Genomic DNA, 18,535 nt, shown 5'->3' with positions numbered 1-18,535 from the left:
TTACTACATTAATAGCGCTATATAAATATAAGCTGTTGTTATTATATCATGAATATTTAGTTAGGAAAATTTGACTTATTTCTTCAATACGTCAAGGTGATCTTATCCAAGATTTCTTGTTAATGGGGTAGTTGAGAAAGATTATTGTGAACTTTTTATATACCAAGGCAGGCGAGGTAGAATCGGGGAATTAGGAGCAAGAACAGAAATCGAATGACCCATTTCATCCGAAGTGAACGGAGATCGTGGAATCATTTACCATGGAAGAGAATTGAAGCGAGCAGCGCAAAGGGCCTGGAGTCAGGATTGAGTGATATGTGTGTGGATGTACAAAGCATTCTAAACAGAGTTGGAGTTGGAAGCTACAATAATTATGGAGAATAGAATGTTTCTTTAGCGGGAACATATCTTAGATTTGGACTGGCCTTGGAACTTAATATTCCACGTTTCGTCCTTGCCTCTGCCCATCTGCTGTTGAAACCCTCCTCCATGCTATTGTTACCTCCTGGCCGCTCTCCCTTCTTTCACCCTCCATAATCTTGAGCTCATAGTAAACTCTGCAGCCCCTGTCTTAACTTGCACCAAGCTCCGGGCAGCCATCTCCCCTGTCAGCACTGACCTACATTGTTCCCTTGTCCAGCAACACGTCGAGTTTACAATTCTCATCCTCCTCTTAAAATCTGTCTATGGCCTCGCTAACCCTTATCTGTAACCTTCTAAATCCCTGCAACCCTCTGAGAATTCTGCGTTCCTCCATCTCTTCCCTCTTGTGCATCCCGCACTTTCTTCGGCCCACCATTGGTTGCTCTGCCTTCACCTGCCTAGGCCCTAAGCTCTGGAAATCCCTCCCTAAACCTCTATACTTCTCCAAATCTCTCTTCATATAATACAATCCTTCAAACCTACCTCTTTCAACAAGCTTTTGATCACCCATCCTAATGTATCCTTCTTCGGCTCGGTGTCAATTTTATCTGATTATGCTCCTGTGAAGTGCCTTGGGACGTTGTACTATGCTAAAGGCGCTATATAAATGTAAGTTGTTGCTGCTTTTATGAGCGAAAGGAGCAGCAAAAGGTGCTGGAGTGGCAGTGTTAGTGAATCATTATATTACAGCGCTAGGAAACAATGACATCACAGACGTTGCAATGAGACAGAATTCACATGGACAGGGTTAAGTATTAGGATGGGCCAATATACAATTCTCGATGTACATAACAGAACGTTAAAGGTATGTGATAGAAGGGGAGAATTACAGCCAGTTCAAAGGATAATGTAAGAACAAAGGCTGAATCATCTTGGGAGATTTTATCTATCCCAAGGTAAACAGGAATAAACCGAGTATGCGTGGTCAAAGTGGAGAACATATCTTTGAATGGGTCCGGCACTGCTTGTCAGTTCAGCATGTTTCAATTCAACAAGAAAAGAAACATTGCTTGCTTTAGTTCTGTAAATTTGAGTGTAGTAAATAAGTGCATTGAGAGTAGGTGAGAAAGGTGGAAATGGTTACCACCACATATTGGGAGAAATGGGCGCATCAGAATGTTGGCAATTTTAACTTTGGGCAATAACGTAAAATGGATGATATCGGTTGGACCACTCGTGATAAACCTCACGAAATTTTCTTTTCAATTAAAGTCATTCGGGAGAGATGTAAAACCGGCTGCCAGTTTACTACCAACCGTTTTGCACCATGGCACACAGCCAGAATTACACCAGGGCAAGGAAAATCGAATGGGCATATACTGGGCGGCTAAAAGGACATCGCCTATTGAACACTATCGCCCATAGTTAAAATAACCCACAATGTGAATCTTCAAATGAAGGCGTCTGATGAAGTTTGAGGATAATAGTGTTGAATGTAATCATGTGAAATGTAAAAAGTTTAATGGCGTTTACAAAAGGGAGAGCAGAAGGTTTAAAATGGGTTATTAAGCTGACAACAGGTAGCATAACAGCAAATAATAAGAGCTTTTATAAATATACAAAATAAAACAATTAGTTAGACAGGGTAGGACCGATTTAAGAATAAAGTATGCGGTGGTGTTAATTATAACGTTATCTCATGGTGTAAAATGGACGATATAGAATTATCCGCACAATGTACACCATGAAGTCAATCAAAGGTAAAATTGGACGTGGCATAAAATGGCGACCAATTCATAAAAGGCCACTTTGCACCCGCGCTCAAAGTTAATTGAGATGAATATATGGTAATGATGGCTGAACTCATGTAGTAAGAAATGGTCCAGCTTCGGATCACTGTTGTTGATTCCTGGTGTCCTGTGGTGCTGAGTTCCCATTATTACACTAATTTGTTGCACTTTTGGAGATTTCCACCAGTTACTTAAGATAGTGATTCTGACTTTCAATTCAGTGAACAGGGATCTAAGAACAGGAAATCATGGATCAAACATATGTTCTTCAGCTCCTTGGCATACCTGGCACCACTCTCTCTGCTGACAAGTTTCATCATTTCCAACACATCAAGAGAAAGCCTCGCCGATATAATAGGAGACGACTAGGCCCACATTTCGCTGATCTGGGCGGCATGACTCTCTTTTAATATCCTGAGTCTCACCACTGAATATCTGCCAGTGTTAGGCATATATTTGTTTGACTGGACTGCGTAGATGGAGCACTATTCTATATCCCGATCTATACCTGTCCCGTGAGTCTTTGAGGAGAAAATAAAGAGGGTGATTTACTGTGTATCAAACCCGTATTCTACCAAACCGAGGAGTGTTTGATGGAGCAGTGTATAAAAAGCTTTACTCGGTATCTAATCCATGCTATACCTTCCCTGGGAGGTTTAAATTGGACATTGTTGCGAAAGCTTCAATTTGTATGTAACCAGTGCTGTAACTACCCTGGGAGTGCTTAATGGGACAGTATAGATGGAGCTTTACTCTGTACCTGATGCATGTTTTATCTAACCCATACTGTACTTTACCTAATGTTAGTCGATGTGAGTGTTTGATTGGGCCTTGTGGGGGAAGTTTAACTCTGTATCTGACGCATGCTGCACCTGCACTGGGAATATATTGATGGGACAGTGTAGTGGGAGCATTACTCTGTATCTAACCCGTGCTGTATCTGCCCTGGGAGTGTTTGATGGGACAGCGTAGAGGGAGCTTTACTCTGTATCTAACCCATGCTGTACCTGCACAGGGAGTGTTTGATTGGACAGTGTAGTGAGAGATGTCCTCTGTAGCTGATGCATGCTTTATCTAACCCTTACTGTATCTAAACTAATGGTAGTTGATGTGAGTGCTTGAATGGATATTGCTTTACTCTGTATCTAATCCGTGCTGTACCTGCCCACTGAGTGCTTGATCGGGATTGGACCTGCTCTGTATCTGACCAGTACAATGCCTGTCCTGGAAATGTTCAATGGGACAGTGTAGAGGCAGCTTTACTTTGTATCTAATCCATGCTCTACCTGCTCTATGTGTGTTTGATGGGGAAAGTGTAGAGCGTGGTTTACTTTGTATCTAACCCGTGCTGTACCTGCCCTATGTGTGTTTGATGGGGACAGTGTAGAGGGTGGATTACTTTGTATCGAACACGTGCTGTACCTGCCCTGTGTGTTTGATAGGACAGTGTAGAGTGTGTTTTACTTTGTATCGAACCCGTGATGTACCAGCCCTATGTTTGTTTGATGGGACAGTGAAGAGGGAGGTTTACTTTGCATCTAACACGTGCTATACGTGCCCTATGTGTGTTTGATGGAACAGTGTAGAGTGAGTTTTATTCTGTATCTAACCCGTGTTGTACATGCCCTATGTGTGTTTGATGGGACCTTGTAGAGGGACCTTTATTCTGTATCTAACCCGTTCTATACCTGCCCTGATTGAATTTGATGGGACAGTGTAGAGGGAGCTTTACTCTGTATCTCTCCCGTTCTGTACCTGCCCTATGTGTTTGATGGGACAGTGTAGAGGGAGCTTTACTCTGTATCTAGACCATGCTTTACCTGCCCTGGGAGTATTTGATGGGACAGTGTGGACGGAGCTTTGCTCTGCATCTAACCCGTGCTGTACCTGCCCTATGCATGTTTGATGGGACAGTGTAGAGGGAGGTTCACTTTCTATCTAACCCGTGCTGTACCTGCCCTATGTGTGTTTGATGGGACAGTGTTAAGGGAGCTTTACTGTGTGTCAAACACCTACTGTATCTAACCTGGTGGTAGATGATGGCAGGTGTAGCTGGCGTTTTCAGCTCCTAGCCTTGCTTTGTTAGAAACGAGGCTCTCATTTTCTCTGGGCACAGAAGGAGGTGGTGGGCGAAAATATGATAATATATTTCTGAGAAATAACGAGGTTGTTCCACTTCTCCGGTCATTTTCAATATTGCAATTAACGTTTGGAAATTAGATTTGGTTTGATGTCCACTTCACATGTTCATTTTTTGCTCTGTTGATCTCAGCTGCTTAGGCCTTTGTTATTCCCATAGATTGCTCAAGAACTGAAAGTTATTGTCTTGTGACAGGGGCCAGCACTTTATTTTAGCAAGAGATGCTGAATCTCACCTGCAATGGACCGTGATAACATCTTATATTAACGTGAATTTCAAAGATTGCAATGTGAGAGTTGTATTCCACCTTTGTTACAGACCTGCTCAATGTGACACTTTGTTACTCTTCTCTTCTGGCTAGTGGTGTGTATCTACGACCTGGAACTGGTTCACCAGAGACAGTTATCTTCTGGCGCTGATTATGCTGATCGGATTCATGTTCGTTTCGATGTTCCTTTCAAAGTGCTACTCGAGGTAAATGTTACAGTAACGGCGGAAGATGCACTGGAACAAAAACAAAGGGAGCGAGAGATAAAGGGATAGGTCTAGGGGGACTGAAAGAGTCAGATATAGGAAGAGAAGCTGTAATAGATGAAGGAAGCTAATACATGTCAGAAAGAGACAAAGGCATCTTCAAACAGACAGCGAGATCTAAGGGAACAAACAGAGACAAGGAGAGATAGAAACAGGGAGAGGGGGCTTAAAGAGGAATACAGGCGAAACAGAATGACATAATTATAAGGAAGCATAGAGAGAGAGAGAGAGGAGAACGATAGAGACATAAACAGAAAGTGAGGAAACCAAGAGAGCGACAGGAAAAAAAAGAAAGACTGAAAGGGAGAGAGCGAATGAGAAATATAGAAAAGAAAGGCAAAGCAAGAGAGAGAGAAAGAGAGAGAGTGACAGAGACTATCATCAGTAGATGGTTAGGCATTTAACCAGGGAGGAAGATTTCTGTAGGTGCAGTTTGCCAGATGTAAAATAATGCTAGATTGTGACTGAGGAGATGAGGAAACTGCTCATCCACACATGGTACCCTGGGCTGCGCTGAATTTCTCCCTCCATTTTTCAGCACAAAAGCGACCCTATTGAGGAAGGAGAAAAAGAAACTAGAAGCAAACCGTGACTATGTCCAATGTGTTGTGGTTGAGAAAAAGGTTAACATTCCCTGTCACCCTGTCCTCTCTCTAATTCTAAAACTCTACCTCTCTCTAATTCTAAAACTCTACCTCTCTCTAATTCTAAAACTCTTCCTACCTTCTTCGCTATATCAACATTTGCATTATATTTGCCTTTTACAGGCCCAGTACTTAACTTCTGTATTTGCATATCTCTTTCTCGACAATTATTTTCTCCAGACATTCCAGTGTTTGATGTAATTCCTTCTGGAATTTCCTTTATTAACACGGGAATACTTCTTCCTTTGTTGCAGGCACAGCTCTATGACATGTATCTCTATCAGTGTGTCTCTGAACAGGAACTGAGCTAAAACTGACCAGCAGTAGGACTTCGGAAAGTGCCTCCCTTGAGACAATAACATGACGCGATTTCTAACCCCGGGCTGAGGGAATGGTAGTATGGTGTTTATGTTACTGGGCTAGTAATCCAGAGGCCTAGTCTAATAACCTGGAAACCTGAGTTCAAATCCCACCACGGCAATGTGGTAATTTAAATTCAGTTAATTAAATAAATGTCTCGAATAAAAAGCTAGTATCAGTAATGGTGTCTATTGGATTAATGTAAAAAAAAATCTGTTTTAATATTGACCGTTAGGGAAGGAAACCTACCGTCCTTACCTGGTCTGGCCAACATGTGAACCTAGGCCCACAGGAATGTGCTTGAATCTTAACTGCCCTCTGAAACGGATTAGCCAGTCACTCAGTTGCAGCAAACTGCTACGAATAAGAACATAACTTGAAGGACGACCCGAGATCGACCTCGGCATCTCAACATCTACAGACATGACAACAGCACAACAACCCAGTCGAGCATGCAAAATCCTCCTCACGAACATCTGGGTATTGTGCCAAAATTGGGAGAAGCTGTTCCACAGAATAGTCAAGCAACAGCCTGATATATTCATACTCACAGAATCATACTTTTCAGCCAATGTCCCAGACTCGTCCATCACAATCCCTGGGTATGTCCTGGCTCACTGGCAGGATAGACCCACAAGAGGTGGCGGCACAGTGGTGTCCAGTCGGGAGGAAGTGGACCTGGGAATCCTCAACATTGACTCCAGACCTTATGACGCCTCATGGCTTGAGGTCAATCATGGGCCAGGAAACCTCCTGCTGATTACAAACTACCGCCCCTCCTCAGCTGATGAATCAGTAACGCCACTTGGAAGAAGCACTGAGATTAGCACTGGATGGGGTTCTTCAATATCCATCACTAAGAGTGGCTTGGTAGCACGTTTACTTACAAAGCTGGCCGAAACCTGAAAAATACGACTTCCAGCGTGGGCCTGCAGCAGATAGTGAGAGAACCAAGGAAAATGAGGAAAAGCCTACACGACCTCGTCCTGACCAATCTACCTATCTCAGAGGCATCGGTCCTTGGCAGCAGTGACCACCGCATATTCATTGTGGAGACAAAGTCCCGTTTTCACACTGAGGACACCCACCATCGTGTTGTGTGGCACTACCACCCTGCTAAATGTGATAGATTCAGAACAGATATAGCAACTCAAAACTGGGCATGCATAGAAGCATAGAAGATAGGAGCAAGAGTAGGCCATTCAGTCCCTCGAGCCTGCTCCACCATGCAATGCGATCATGGCTGATCATCCAAATTCAGTATTTTGAAAAAGGTTTAGACCCGAAACGTCGACTCTAATTTCTCTCCTGTTGCCGGGCCAGCTGAGTTTTTCCAGCATTTTCTGTTGTTATTTCGGATTTCCAGCATCTGCAGTATTTTGCTATCGTATAGTTTTCTATCCAAGTCAGTACCTTACCCCCAATCCCATGTGCTTTAATTTGCATGCTAATCTCTTATGCAGGACCTTATCGAAAGCCTTCTGAAAGTCCAAATACACCACTTCCACTGGTTCTCCCTTTTCTCTTCTACCAGTTACATTCTCAAAAAATTCCTGTAGATTAGTCAAGCATGATTTACCTTTTGTAAATCCATGTTGACTTTGTCCGATCCTGTCACCGTTTTCCAAGTGCTCTGATATTACATCTTTTATAATGGACTCTAGCATTTTCCCCACTACCGATGTCATGCTTACTGGTCTATAATTCGAAGTTTTTTATCTCTAGCACCTTTTTTTATATAGTGGGTTACATTACCTATGCTCCAATCCATGGGAACTGTTCCAGAATCTATAGAATTTGGGAAGATGACCAGCAATGCACCTAGTATTTCTAGGGCCAGTTCCTTAATACCCTACGATGTAGATTATCAGGCCCATGGGATTTATCGCTCTTCAATCCCGTCAAATTCCCTAACACCATTTGCCTACAAATACTGATTTCATGCAGTTCCTCTCTCTCATTAGACCCTGTGTTCCCCGTCATCTCTGGGAGATTATATGTGCCCTCCTTTCTGAAGACAGAACAAAAGTATGTATTTAATTGGTCTGCATTGTCTTTGTTCCCCATTGTAAATTCCCCTGATTCTGACTGCAAGGGACCTACACTTGACATTACCAATCTTTTTCTCTTCATATATCTATACAAGCGTTTACAGTCAGTTTTTATGTTCCCTGCAAGCTTACTCTCATATTCTAAGATCCCCCTCTTAATTAACCCCTTTGTCCTCTTTTGCTGAATCCTAAACTGCTCCCAACCCTCAGGTTTACTCTTATATCTGGCCAATTTATATGTCCTCTCCTTGCATCGTATGCTATCCCTAATTTCCCTTGTTGGCAAATGTTGAGTCACCTTTTTTTGTTTTATTTTTATGCCAAACAGGGATGAACAAATTTTATAGTTCATCCATGCGATCTTTAAATGTTTGGCATTGCCTATTCACCGTCAACCCTTTATGTAACATTCCCAATCCATCCTAGCCAACTCACGCCTCACACCATTGTAGTTTCCTTTATTTAAATTCAGTACTCAAGTCTCTGAATTAACTAATTCACTCTCCATCTTAATGAAGAATACTATCATATTATAAACACTCGTCCCCAAGGGGCCTCGGACAACAAGATTGCAAAATAATAATTTCTCATTACACAATACCCAGTCTACGATGATCTGATCTCTAGTTTGCTCCTCGACATATTGGTCCAGGAAACCATCCCGTATACACTCTGGGAATTCCCCTTCCACAGTATTGTTACTAATTTGGTTAGGCCAATCTATATGTAAATTAAAGTAACCCATGGTAACTGCTGTGCTGATCATCTTCCAGCATTCGATGGAATCTGGAACAGTACCCATGGATTGGAGGGCAGCTAATGTTACCCCACTATTCTAAAAAGGTGGTAGAGAGAAAACGGGGAATTACAGACCAGTAAGCCTGACATCGCTAGGGGGGAAAATGCTAGAGTCCATTATAAAAGCTGTAATAGCAGAGCACTTGGAAAACAGTGACAGGATCGGACAAATTCAACATGGATTTACAAAAGGTAAATCATGATTGACTAAACTACAGTAATTTTTTGAGGATGTAACTGGTAAAATAGATAAGGGAGAACCAGTGGATGTGGTGTATTTGGACTTTCAGAAGGCTTTCGACAAGGTCCTGCATAAGAGATTAGCATGTAAAGTTAAGGCACATGGGATTGGGGGCAAGGTATTGACTTGGATAGAGAACTGGTTGGCAGACAGAAAGCAAAGAGTTGGAACAAACAGGTCTTTTTCCGAGTGGCAGGCAGTGACTAGTCGGGTACAGCAGGGATCGGTCCTTGGGCCCCAGCTATTCACAATATATATTAATGATCTAGACAAGGGAACTAGATGTAATATCTCCAAATTTGCAGACGACACAAAGCTGGGTGGACGTGTGTGCTGTGAAGAGGATGCTGAGAAACTCCAGGATGATTTGGACAGGTTGGGTGATTGGGCAAAAGCATTTCAGATGCAATATAACATGGATAAATGCAAGGTTATCCACTTTGGTGACAAATACAGGAAGGCAGATTATTATCTGAATGGCAATAGATTGGGAGAAGGGGACGTGCAACGAGACCTGGGTGTCCTTGTGCACCAGTCGCTGAAGGTAAGCATGCAGGTGCAGCAGGCAGTTAAGAAGGCAAATGGTATGTTGGCCTTCGTAGCGAGAGGGTTTGAGTACAGGGACAAGGATGTCATGCTGCAGTTGTACAGGGCCTTGGTGAGACCACACCTTGAGTATTGTGTGCAGTTTGGGTCGCCTTATCTGAGGAACGATGTTCTTGCCATGGAAGGAGTTCAGCGACGATTCACCAGGCTGATACCTGGGATGGCTGGAATGATATCTGAGGATAGATTGGGTCGATTGGGCTTATACTCGATGGACTTTAGAAGAATGAGAGGGGATTTCATTGAAACTTATAAAATTCTGACAGGACTGGACAGGCAATTCATTTCAGTTCAATTTTGTTTACGAGTCCTCCCAGCATTGGAATAATATGGCATAACAATAATAAAAATACTAATAGAAATACAGTAATATATAAAACAACAGTAATAAATAATAATAAATTATTCGTTCAAGTGTCTTATAGCCTGGGGGTAGAAGCTGTTTCAAAACCTGCTGGTACGAGACTGTATGCTTCGGTATCTCTTAACAGACAGGAGCAGGGCGAAGAGGTTGTGGCTGGTGTGGCTCATGTCTTTGACGATTCTCAGGGGCTTCCCCCGGCACCCCTCGGGGTAGATCTCCTGCACAGCAGGTACTTTAATTGCTATAGTATGTTGTGCAGCTTTCACCACCATCTGTAGAGCCTTGCGGTCTATGGCGGTGCAGTTGCCATACCAGGTAGTGATACAGCCGGACAGGATACTCTCGATGGTGCACCGGTAGAAGTTGGTGAAAATCTGGGGGGCCATTCCAAATTTCTTCTGTCTCCTGAAGAAGAACAGGCATGGGCATGCCTTCTTGGTTATGACGTCGATGTGATGGGACCACGTTAAGTCCTCCATAATGAATACACCCAGGATGCAGAAAGGATGTTCCCGATGGTTGGGGAGTCCAGATCCAGGGGTCACAGTCTAAGGTTAAGGGGTAAGCCATTTAGGACAGAAATGAGGAGGAATTTCTTCACCCAGAGAGCGGTGAACCTGTGGAATTCTCTACCACAGAAGGCAGTAGAGGCCAATTCATTAAATATATCAAGAAGGAGTTGGATATGTTTCTTAATTCTAAAGGGATTAAGGGGTATGGGGAGAAAGCAGGGATAGGGTACTGTATTTGGATGATCAGCCATGATCTCATTAAATGGCACAGCAGGCTCGAGGGTCCGAATGGCCTACTCCTGCTCCTATCTTCTATGTTTCTATGTTTGTCCATGTTTGGACCAAGGATGTAATGAGGTATGGAGCCCAGTTGAAATGGCGGAACAGAAACTGAGCATTGATGGGCAGGTTATTGGTGAGAAAGTGCCACTTGATAATACCATTGATGACACCTTCCTTCACTTTGCTGATGATTGTGCATAGACTGATGGGGCGGTAATTGGCTTGATTAGATTTGCCCTGATTTTTGTGAACAAGACATTCCTGGGCAGTTTCCAAAATGTCTTGAAGCTGTACGGGACCAGCTTGGTTAGAGGTGCAGCTTGTTCTGGAGCACAAGTCTTCTGCACGACAGCCAAGATGTTGTTGGGGCCCATAGCCTTTGCTGTACCCAGTGCGCTCAGCCTTTTCTTGATATCACTTGAAGGAAACGAATTGGCTGAAGACTGGCTTCAGGAGGACGCCGAAATGAATCATCTACTTGGCAGTTATGGCTGAAAATGGTTGCAAATGCTTCAGCTTTGTCTTTTGCCCGTACTTGCTGGGCTCCACCATCATTGAGGTTGGGTATATTCATGGCACCTCCAGCTCCTGTTAGTTGTTTATTTTTCCACCAACATTCACGACTGGATTCGGCAGGACTGCAGACCTTTGACCCGATCCATTGATTGTGGAATCAATTAGCTCTGTCTATAGCCTGCTGTTTCCGCTATTTAGCATGCATGTAGTACTGTGTTGCAGCTTCTCCAGTTTGACAACTCATTTTAGTTATTACTGGTGGTTCTTAAGGCATGCTCTTCTGCTCTCCTTATTGAACCAGGGTTTGTCCCCTAGCTTGATGGTAATGGTAGAGTGAGGGATATGCCGGGCCATGAGTCATAGAGTCATAGAGTTATACAGCACAGAAAGAGGCCCTTCGGCCCATCGTGTCTGCGCCGTCCATCAATCCCTGTCCAGTCTAATTCCATTTTCCAGCATTTGGTCCATAGCCTTGTATGCAATGGCATTTCAAGTGCTCATCCAAATGCTTCTTGAATGTTGTGAGGGTTCCTGCCTCTACCACCCTTTCAGGCAGTGAGTTCCAGAGTCCAACCACCCTCTGGGTGAAAAAGTTCCTCCTCAGATCCCCTCTAAATCTCCTGCCCCTTACCCTGAATCTATGCCCCCTTGTTATTGACCCCCCTACTAAGGGGAAAAGTTCCTCTTTATCTACCCTATCTATGCCCCTCATCATTTTGTACACCTCAATCAGGTCCCCCCTCAGCCTTCTTTGCTCCAAGAAAAACAACCACAGCCTGTTTAGTCTTTCTTCATAGCTGAGGCGTTCCATCCCAGGTAACATCCTGGTGAATCTTCTCTGCACCCTCTCCAAAGCAATCACATCCTTCCTATAGTGAGGCGACCAGAACTGCACACAATATTCCAGCTGTGGCCTCACCAGCGTTTTGTACAGCTTCAACATAACCTCCCTGCTCTTATATTCTATGCCTCGGCTAATGAAGGCAAGTATCCCATATGCCTTTTGAACCACCTTATCTACCTGTTCCGCTGCCTTCAGGGATCTATGTACATGTACACCAAGGTCCCTCTGACCCTCTGTACTTCCTAGGGTCCTACCACTCATTGTGTATTCCCTTGCCTTATTTGTCCGTCCAAAATGCATCACCTCTCACTTTTCAGGGTTAAATTCCATTTGCCACTTTTCCGCGCATCTGACGAACCCATTTATATCGTCCTGTAGCCTGAGGCTTTCCTCCTCACAATTTACCACCCACCAATTTTCGTGTCATCCGCGAACTTACTGATCATACCTTTCACATTCTCATCCAAATCATTTATGTAGATCACAAACAGCAAGGGACCCAGCACCGATCCTTGAGTTACCCCACTGGACACAGGCTTCCAGTCACAAAAGCAACCTTCGACCATCACCCTCTGCCTCCTGCCACTCAGCCAGTTTAGGATCCAACGCACCAAGGCACCCTGGATCCCATGGGCTCTTACCTGCTTGACCAGTCTCCTATGCGGGACTTTGTCAAAAGCTTTGCTGAAGTCCATGTAAACCACATCCACAGCATTTCCCTCATCCACACACCTAGTCACCCCCTCGAAAAATTCAATCAGATTTGTCAGACATGATTTACCCTTGACAAAGCCATGCTGACTATCCCCGATTAATCCTTGCCTCTCCAAGTGGAGACTAATTTTGTCCCTCAGAATTTTTTCCAATAATTTCCCTACCACAGATGTTAGGCTCACTGGCCTGTAATTCCCTGGTTTATCCCTGCTACCCTTCTTGTATAATGGTACTACATTAGCTGTTCTCCAGTCCTCTGGTACATCCCCTGTGGCCAGAGAGGTTCTGAAAATTTGTGTCAGAGCCCCTGCAATCTCCTCTTTTGCCTCATACAGCAGCCTGGGATACATCTTGTCCGGGCCTGGGGATTTATCCTCTTTTTGGCCTGCTAAAACCGCTAGTACCTTCTCCCTCTCGATGCTAATATGTTCCAGTATGTCACAGTCCCCTTGCCCGATTTCTATGTCTACATCGTCTTTCTCCATAGTGAACACAGATGCAAAAAATTCATTTAAAACCCCGCCTACATCATCTGGCTCTACACACAGATTGCCACTTTGGTCCCTAATGGGCCCTACCCTTTCCCTGGTTATCCTTTTGCCCTTAATATACTTATAAAACATCTTAGGATTTTCCTTTATTTTGCTCGCCAGTGTTATTTCATGGCCCCTCCTCGCCCTCCTAATTTCATTTTTAAGTATGCCCCTGCACTTTTTATACTCCCCTAGGGCATCCTCCGTCTTTAGTCTTTTGTAACTGCCAAAAGCCCCCCTTTTTTTCCTAATGCATTTTTGTATATCCCTTGTCATCCAAGGTTCCCTTTGCTTGTTGGTCCCACCCTTGACCTTTACAGGAACATGTTGGCGTTGTACTCTCTCTATTTCCCTTCTGAAAGTCTCCCACTGTTTTGATGTGGACTTTCCTATAAGTAGCTGCTCCCAGTCCACTTTGGCCAGATCCTGCCTTATCATGTTAAAATCGGCCTTCCCCCAATTTAGAACACTTATTTCCGGGCCGTCTTTGTCTTTTTCCATGACCACCTTAAACCTCACCGAATTATGGTCACTCTCACTGCAGCCACCCTCTCTGCATCAGATAGGATCACCCCGGGCCCTTCCACTCCCGTACAAGGCCAGGAATCAGTGGAGCATGCGATTGTGGAGGATGAGCCGAGCCACTCCCCTCAGATAGCCAGTGTGTCGTCCAACCATGGTGCAGGTGTCCTCTCTCGGCAGGAGACCATTGCACATGACAGCGCTGGGATGCCTGCATTGCAGCTGCCACCACCTGCAGGCCACACTGGTTCCAGCCATGGTCACAGCAAGCATCCTGCGTCTGCACCCTCCAAGCCCAGAGGTCGGCCAAGCCACCCCTCAGGGGCTTCTGTGCTTCCAGACAGTCAGCAAGCGTCCCCCAGCCTTGAGCCCGCCACTGGCGTCCAATTACGTAGGAGCAGCAGGGAGGGAAGGGGCCGGGCTCGAAAGAGAAGTCGTCCTCCCTCAAGGGGCCAGTTGTAGAGGGAGGTGCTGAGACGTTTGTTTGTCCAAATTCAAGGACACCCTCACCTGCTGTTATATTTGCAGAAGGTTTCTTGAGTTTTGCGGCTTTGCCGAACAGTTCACAGTTATTTTGAAAGTTATGGTTTCTGCTCACATTACGTTGTTTAGCTGTAATGAAAGACTTATGTGTCAATAAACTGAAGTTTCAATGTTGCATGGTGCATGTGACTAATTTCAGTGATGCTGGCATTCAGAGGCCCTCAAATATCCAAAGTGTGCATGAGTTAAGACTCGCATCATTCCGCCACAGGGGTGTCAACAGGAGTCCAGAGGAGCCTCTGACGTATGGACCTTCCACTTTCAGCAGCCCTTCCATCTTCCTCCTCCTCCTCCTCCTCCTCCGCCTGCTCTTCCTCCTCCTCCTCCTCCTCATACTCCTCCTCCTCCGCCTGCTGGTGCAGGTTCCGAGGGAAGGTAATGAATTGACGCGTTCGCCTTTCAAGTGCATCAGTCACTTGCCGGATGCAACAGTGGACTGCAGCCTGAGCGACAGTCGCATTGTCCCCAATAGCTGATGAAAGGTTCCGTTGGCATAAAAAGGAAGGCCATCAGTCAGTTTAGCCATCATGGACAGAGAGGTTCTGCAACGTTCACGCGGCTGCAGATCCTGACTGAGCAGATGGCACAGATCAGTAACAATGTCCCTCCAGATTCGGAGCCTTCGCAAACACTGCTCCTCCGACATATCAAGGCTTGTCACCTGCTGCCTAAAGACCCTCGCAGCATCCCGTCGGATTGGCCGACCTCCATTTCCCCTCCTCATTCTGGCAAATCCCGGCCCTCTCTCCCGCCGTCTCTCTGCCCCTTCACAGCGTTGGGCGATGAGGCCGTCGCCCTCCAAACAAGCTCCCATTCCGATGCCATTTGGTCAAAAGGCATTTAGGTGTAGTGCTGCAAGTGCTTCGGACATGGTTGAAGGTCCCAAGTACTGGAAAGCTAAATTCCCAGAACTCCGCTCCACATTAGCTTGCCAACTCTCTCTAGCAGTGATCGCAATGAGCAAGCCAAGTGGCAGAAGATTCTGCACTAGAGCTGTCCCCTTTAAATAGCGCCGCCCTATTCCCAGAAGGGCCTGTTAGCCCTCCTTGGAACTGTGACTAATAGCGCTGGGCACTAAGGCTCCGGGCACCACCCAATATGCGCTCAGGTGCTCCTAAAAGGCGTTGCACACTGAAATGACGTCATGAGCTGCTTGCGCTCGCGGGCGCGCGCAAAAACTTAGCACAGGCGCTAAATGTATAGTCAATATCTGAGTTGGCACTATCTTCATAGCGTTCGCCACAACCCAGGGCTCGCCCCAATTCTAGGCCTCTTTAGGCACTCAGCGCCGGTGCTACCCACCCAATTTCTAGGCCTGGCATAAATAAGGACATTGAGAACATGATAGGCATATGTGAGACATGTCAGAAACACCAAAACTAACAAGCAAAGGAACCAATGATAGTAGCTGACTTACCAACAGTACCATGGCAAAAGGTTGGTATGGACCTCTTTCATTTGAATGGTAAAGACTATCTAATAGTGATTGACTACTATTCTAACTATCCTGAGATGGCACTGCTCTCAAGCACATCAGCAAGCAGTGTCATAATGCATGTTAAATCCATCTTCACCAGACATGGAATTCCTAGGATTGCCATTAGCGACAATGGTCCGTGCTTCAACTGTAAGGAGTGACAACTCTTGCAGCACATTATGACTTTCAACACATCACATCCAGTCCTCTGTATGCTCAGTCGAATGGTAAGGCAGAGAAAGGTGTTCAAGTTCTCAAACAGCTACTGAAGAAAGCAACTGGAAGCATGTCTGATCCTTATCTCGCCCTGCTGAGCTAACGAGCCTCACCTTTAGACTGTGGTTCTTCACCTGCTGAGCTCCTAATGGGTCGCAAGTTGCGCACCACGCTACGCTGCTGTGCAAAAGAAAAGCAGAGTAAGGAACTGAGACAGAGACTTCAACTGTTAAAGCTGAAACAGAAATCACACTATGACAAGTCATCCAAAACACTGAAACCATTGACAAGGGATGATGTTGTCAGCATTGAGGATCCAGATGCATGGAACAGGAAAGCTACTGTTCTAGAGGAATTAGGACCAAGGTCATACATTGTTAGAACTGAGAAAGGACAGATTCTCAGGAGGAACTGCCGTTCCCTCCTGAAAACACAAGAAACTATCCAAGAGCAAATCGATGACAATGCCGCAACTGAATCTTGTCACTCACCACCAGAACAATCTAAAAGAAACACACATGCAGGCTCTCATGAAAACACATCAGGCTTATCTGTGCTGAGAAGATCCACACGTGAAGTAGAAAAGCCTGATAGACTTAATCTTTGAGTACAAAGAAAATTATAATAAAAGAATGAAAAGCTTAGAATTCATAAAGTAAAGCTTTGAAAATGTGTTGACTGTTGTAAAGATGTTCATGTCGTTATGATTGATTGATATTGATTTTGTTTAACCTCTAAGGAAGGGGGATGTAATGATCAGTTACATTTCATTCTAGAATAGTGCATTGGTGGAGCTGTATTTTTATTAGGTGGCTACCGACAAGGCAGTATTCAAGATGGATGCTTGTATACTAGTCCACATGGCTGAATAAATGACTAGCTCAAGCTAGCTGCTCATAATGAAAATGTTTATTTATTTATTAAAATAACGGCCTAGAAATTGGGTATAGCCCAGCTTGGGGCGTTAGAATTGGCGGAGCACAAATTTTATAGCCAGACGCAACTTATCGACACCTCGTACGATATTGGGTTGCAGCGCCCCAAAGGTGATTGAGGTGCGAGTTCAGGCATTACACGGTGCTCCTAAGGCGCTAACATGCCGGCACAACCCAATATCGGGGCGTCCGAATGCAGCACAGGTGCTCTCAATTACCGATGACCAAGAGACATCCAGGCGCCGGCCAGCTCTTAAAGGGGTGGGTCAGGCAGCTCCAGCATTCACACGCTGTGCCTTGTAGGCCTGCAAATTGGTGCAGGCCCTTCTGTGGCGCAAAAATCTTGGAGCAGGTGGAGAGGGTGAGGCAGAGAGCAGAGCACTTCACCAATGAGTCTCTGGAGGAATTGGTGGCCGCAGTGGATCGCCGGCGAGCTGTCCTCTACCCCGACAATGGCAGGAGGCCTAATCATAAGGATTACAGACGAATTTGGAGGGATGTTTTCAGAGGGACAACTCCAGCAGCATGGCGGCCAGGAGCCCTGTGCAGTGCAGGAAGAAATTCAACGACGTCACTCAGTTCGTCAGGGTGAGTGGTGTTTATGTAAACTTATGCATCCCTTATTAGCATCCGACGTTATGGCTACAGGGTGCGCTATGCCCCAATGGCCATCTCTCAGCAAGCACCCATGGCCCTTTCTGGTCACACACATGCACATTTGACTCAGGGCGTCATGCAAGGGCTGTTCCACCATGGGGGGCATGAGATGATAACTCAGGGCATCATGTAAGGGCTGTTCCACCATGGGGAGCATGAGAACTTACCTCAGGGCATCATGTAAGGGCTGTTCCACCATGGGGGCCGTGAGATGATAACGCAGGGCATCATGTAAGATCACTTCCCGTCCTTTCCCCTGCAGGCCAAGCTGGCGAGAAACTACCAGGAACAGTTTCGCACCGGAGGAGGTCGTCCTCAACTGGAGCCTCTGACGGATCTCGAGGAGAGAGTCCACCAGATTGTGGGAGGACGTCTGAGTGGTCCTGTCCCCAATAACAATGCAGCTGCCGACTGCATTGTCCACAGCGATGGTAAGGTTCTCAACTATTACAGCTGTCTTCTTCGAGTTTTTTACCCCGCCAGCATGCTTTCTCAATGTGGACCCATGTCATGGCATTGCCGCACTCTTGCATTCCTTGCTGCCAAATAGTCCTTTTTCTAAAGCCACTCTTCAACCTCCCTGCTTTCAGATGCTGCATCTCCAGCTCGGGAGCCGGCCCCTCAAGCTGCCACTGCCAGTGCCTCCGGAGGCGACGAGCAGGAGGAAGTCGGATCATACGTGGCAGCCTCAGGGGAGCCACCGCATCTGGAGACTGGGGATAGTAGTTCCCTGGAGGGGAGCGGGGGGGGGCTCTGATGAGGAGCCAGTTGCAGGAACCAGCGAAATGCAGCAACGCATGGGGGGTAGGGATGCTCGGGGGCCGTCTCCCCGGAGGGCGATGCAGTCCACCATGACTGCTGCACAGAGTGCAGAGGAGGTGCGTAGACTTGCC

Source organism: Somniosus microcephalus, unplaced genomic scaffold, assembly GCF_052327205.1.
Source record: "Somniosus microcephalus isolate GS21.2 unplaced genomic scaffold, FLI_Smic_1.0 unresolved_chr2, whole genome shotgun sequence".
NCBI lineage: Eukaryota > Metazoa > Chordata > Chondrichthyes > Squaliformes > Somniosidae > Somniosus > Somniosus microcephalus.
This window is presented reverse-complemented; position numbering follows the sequence as displayed.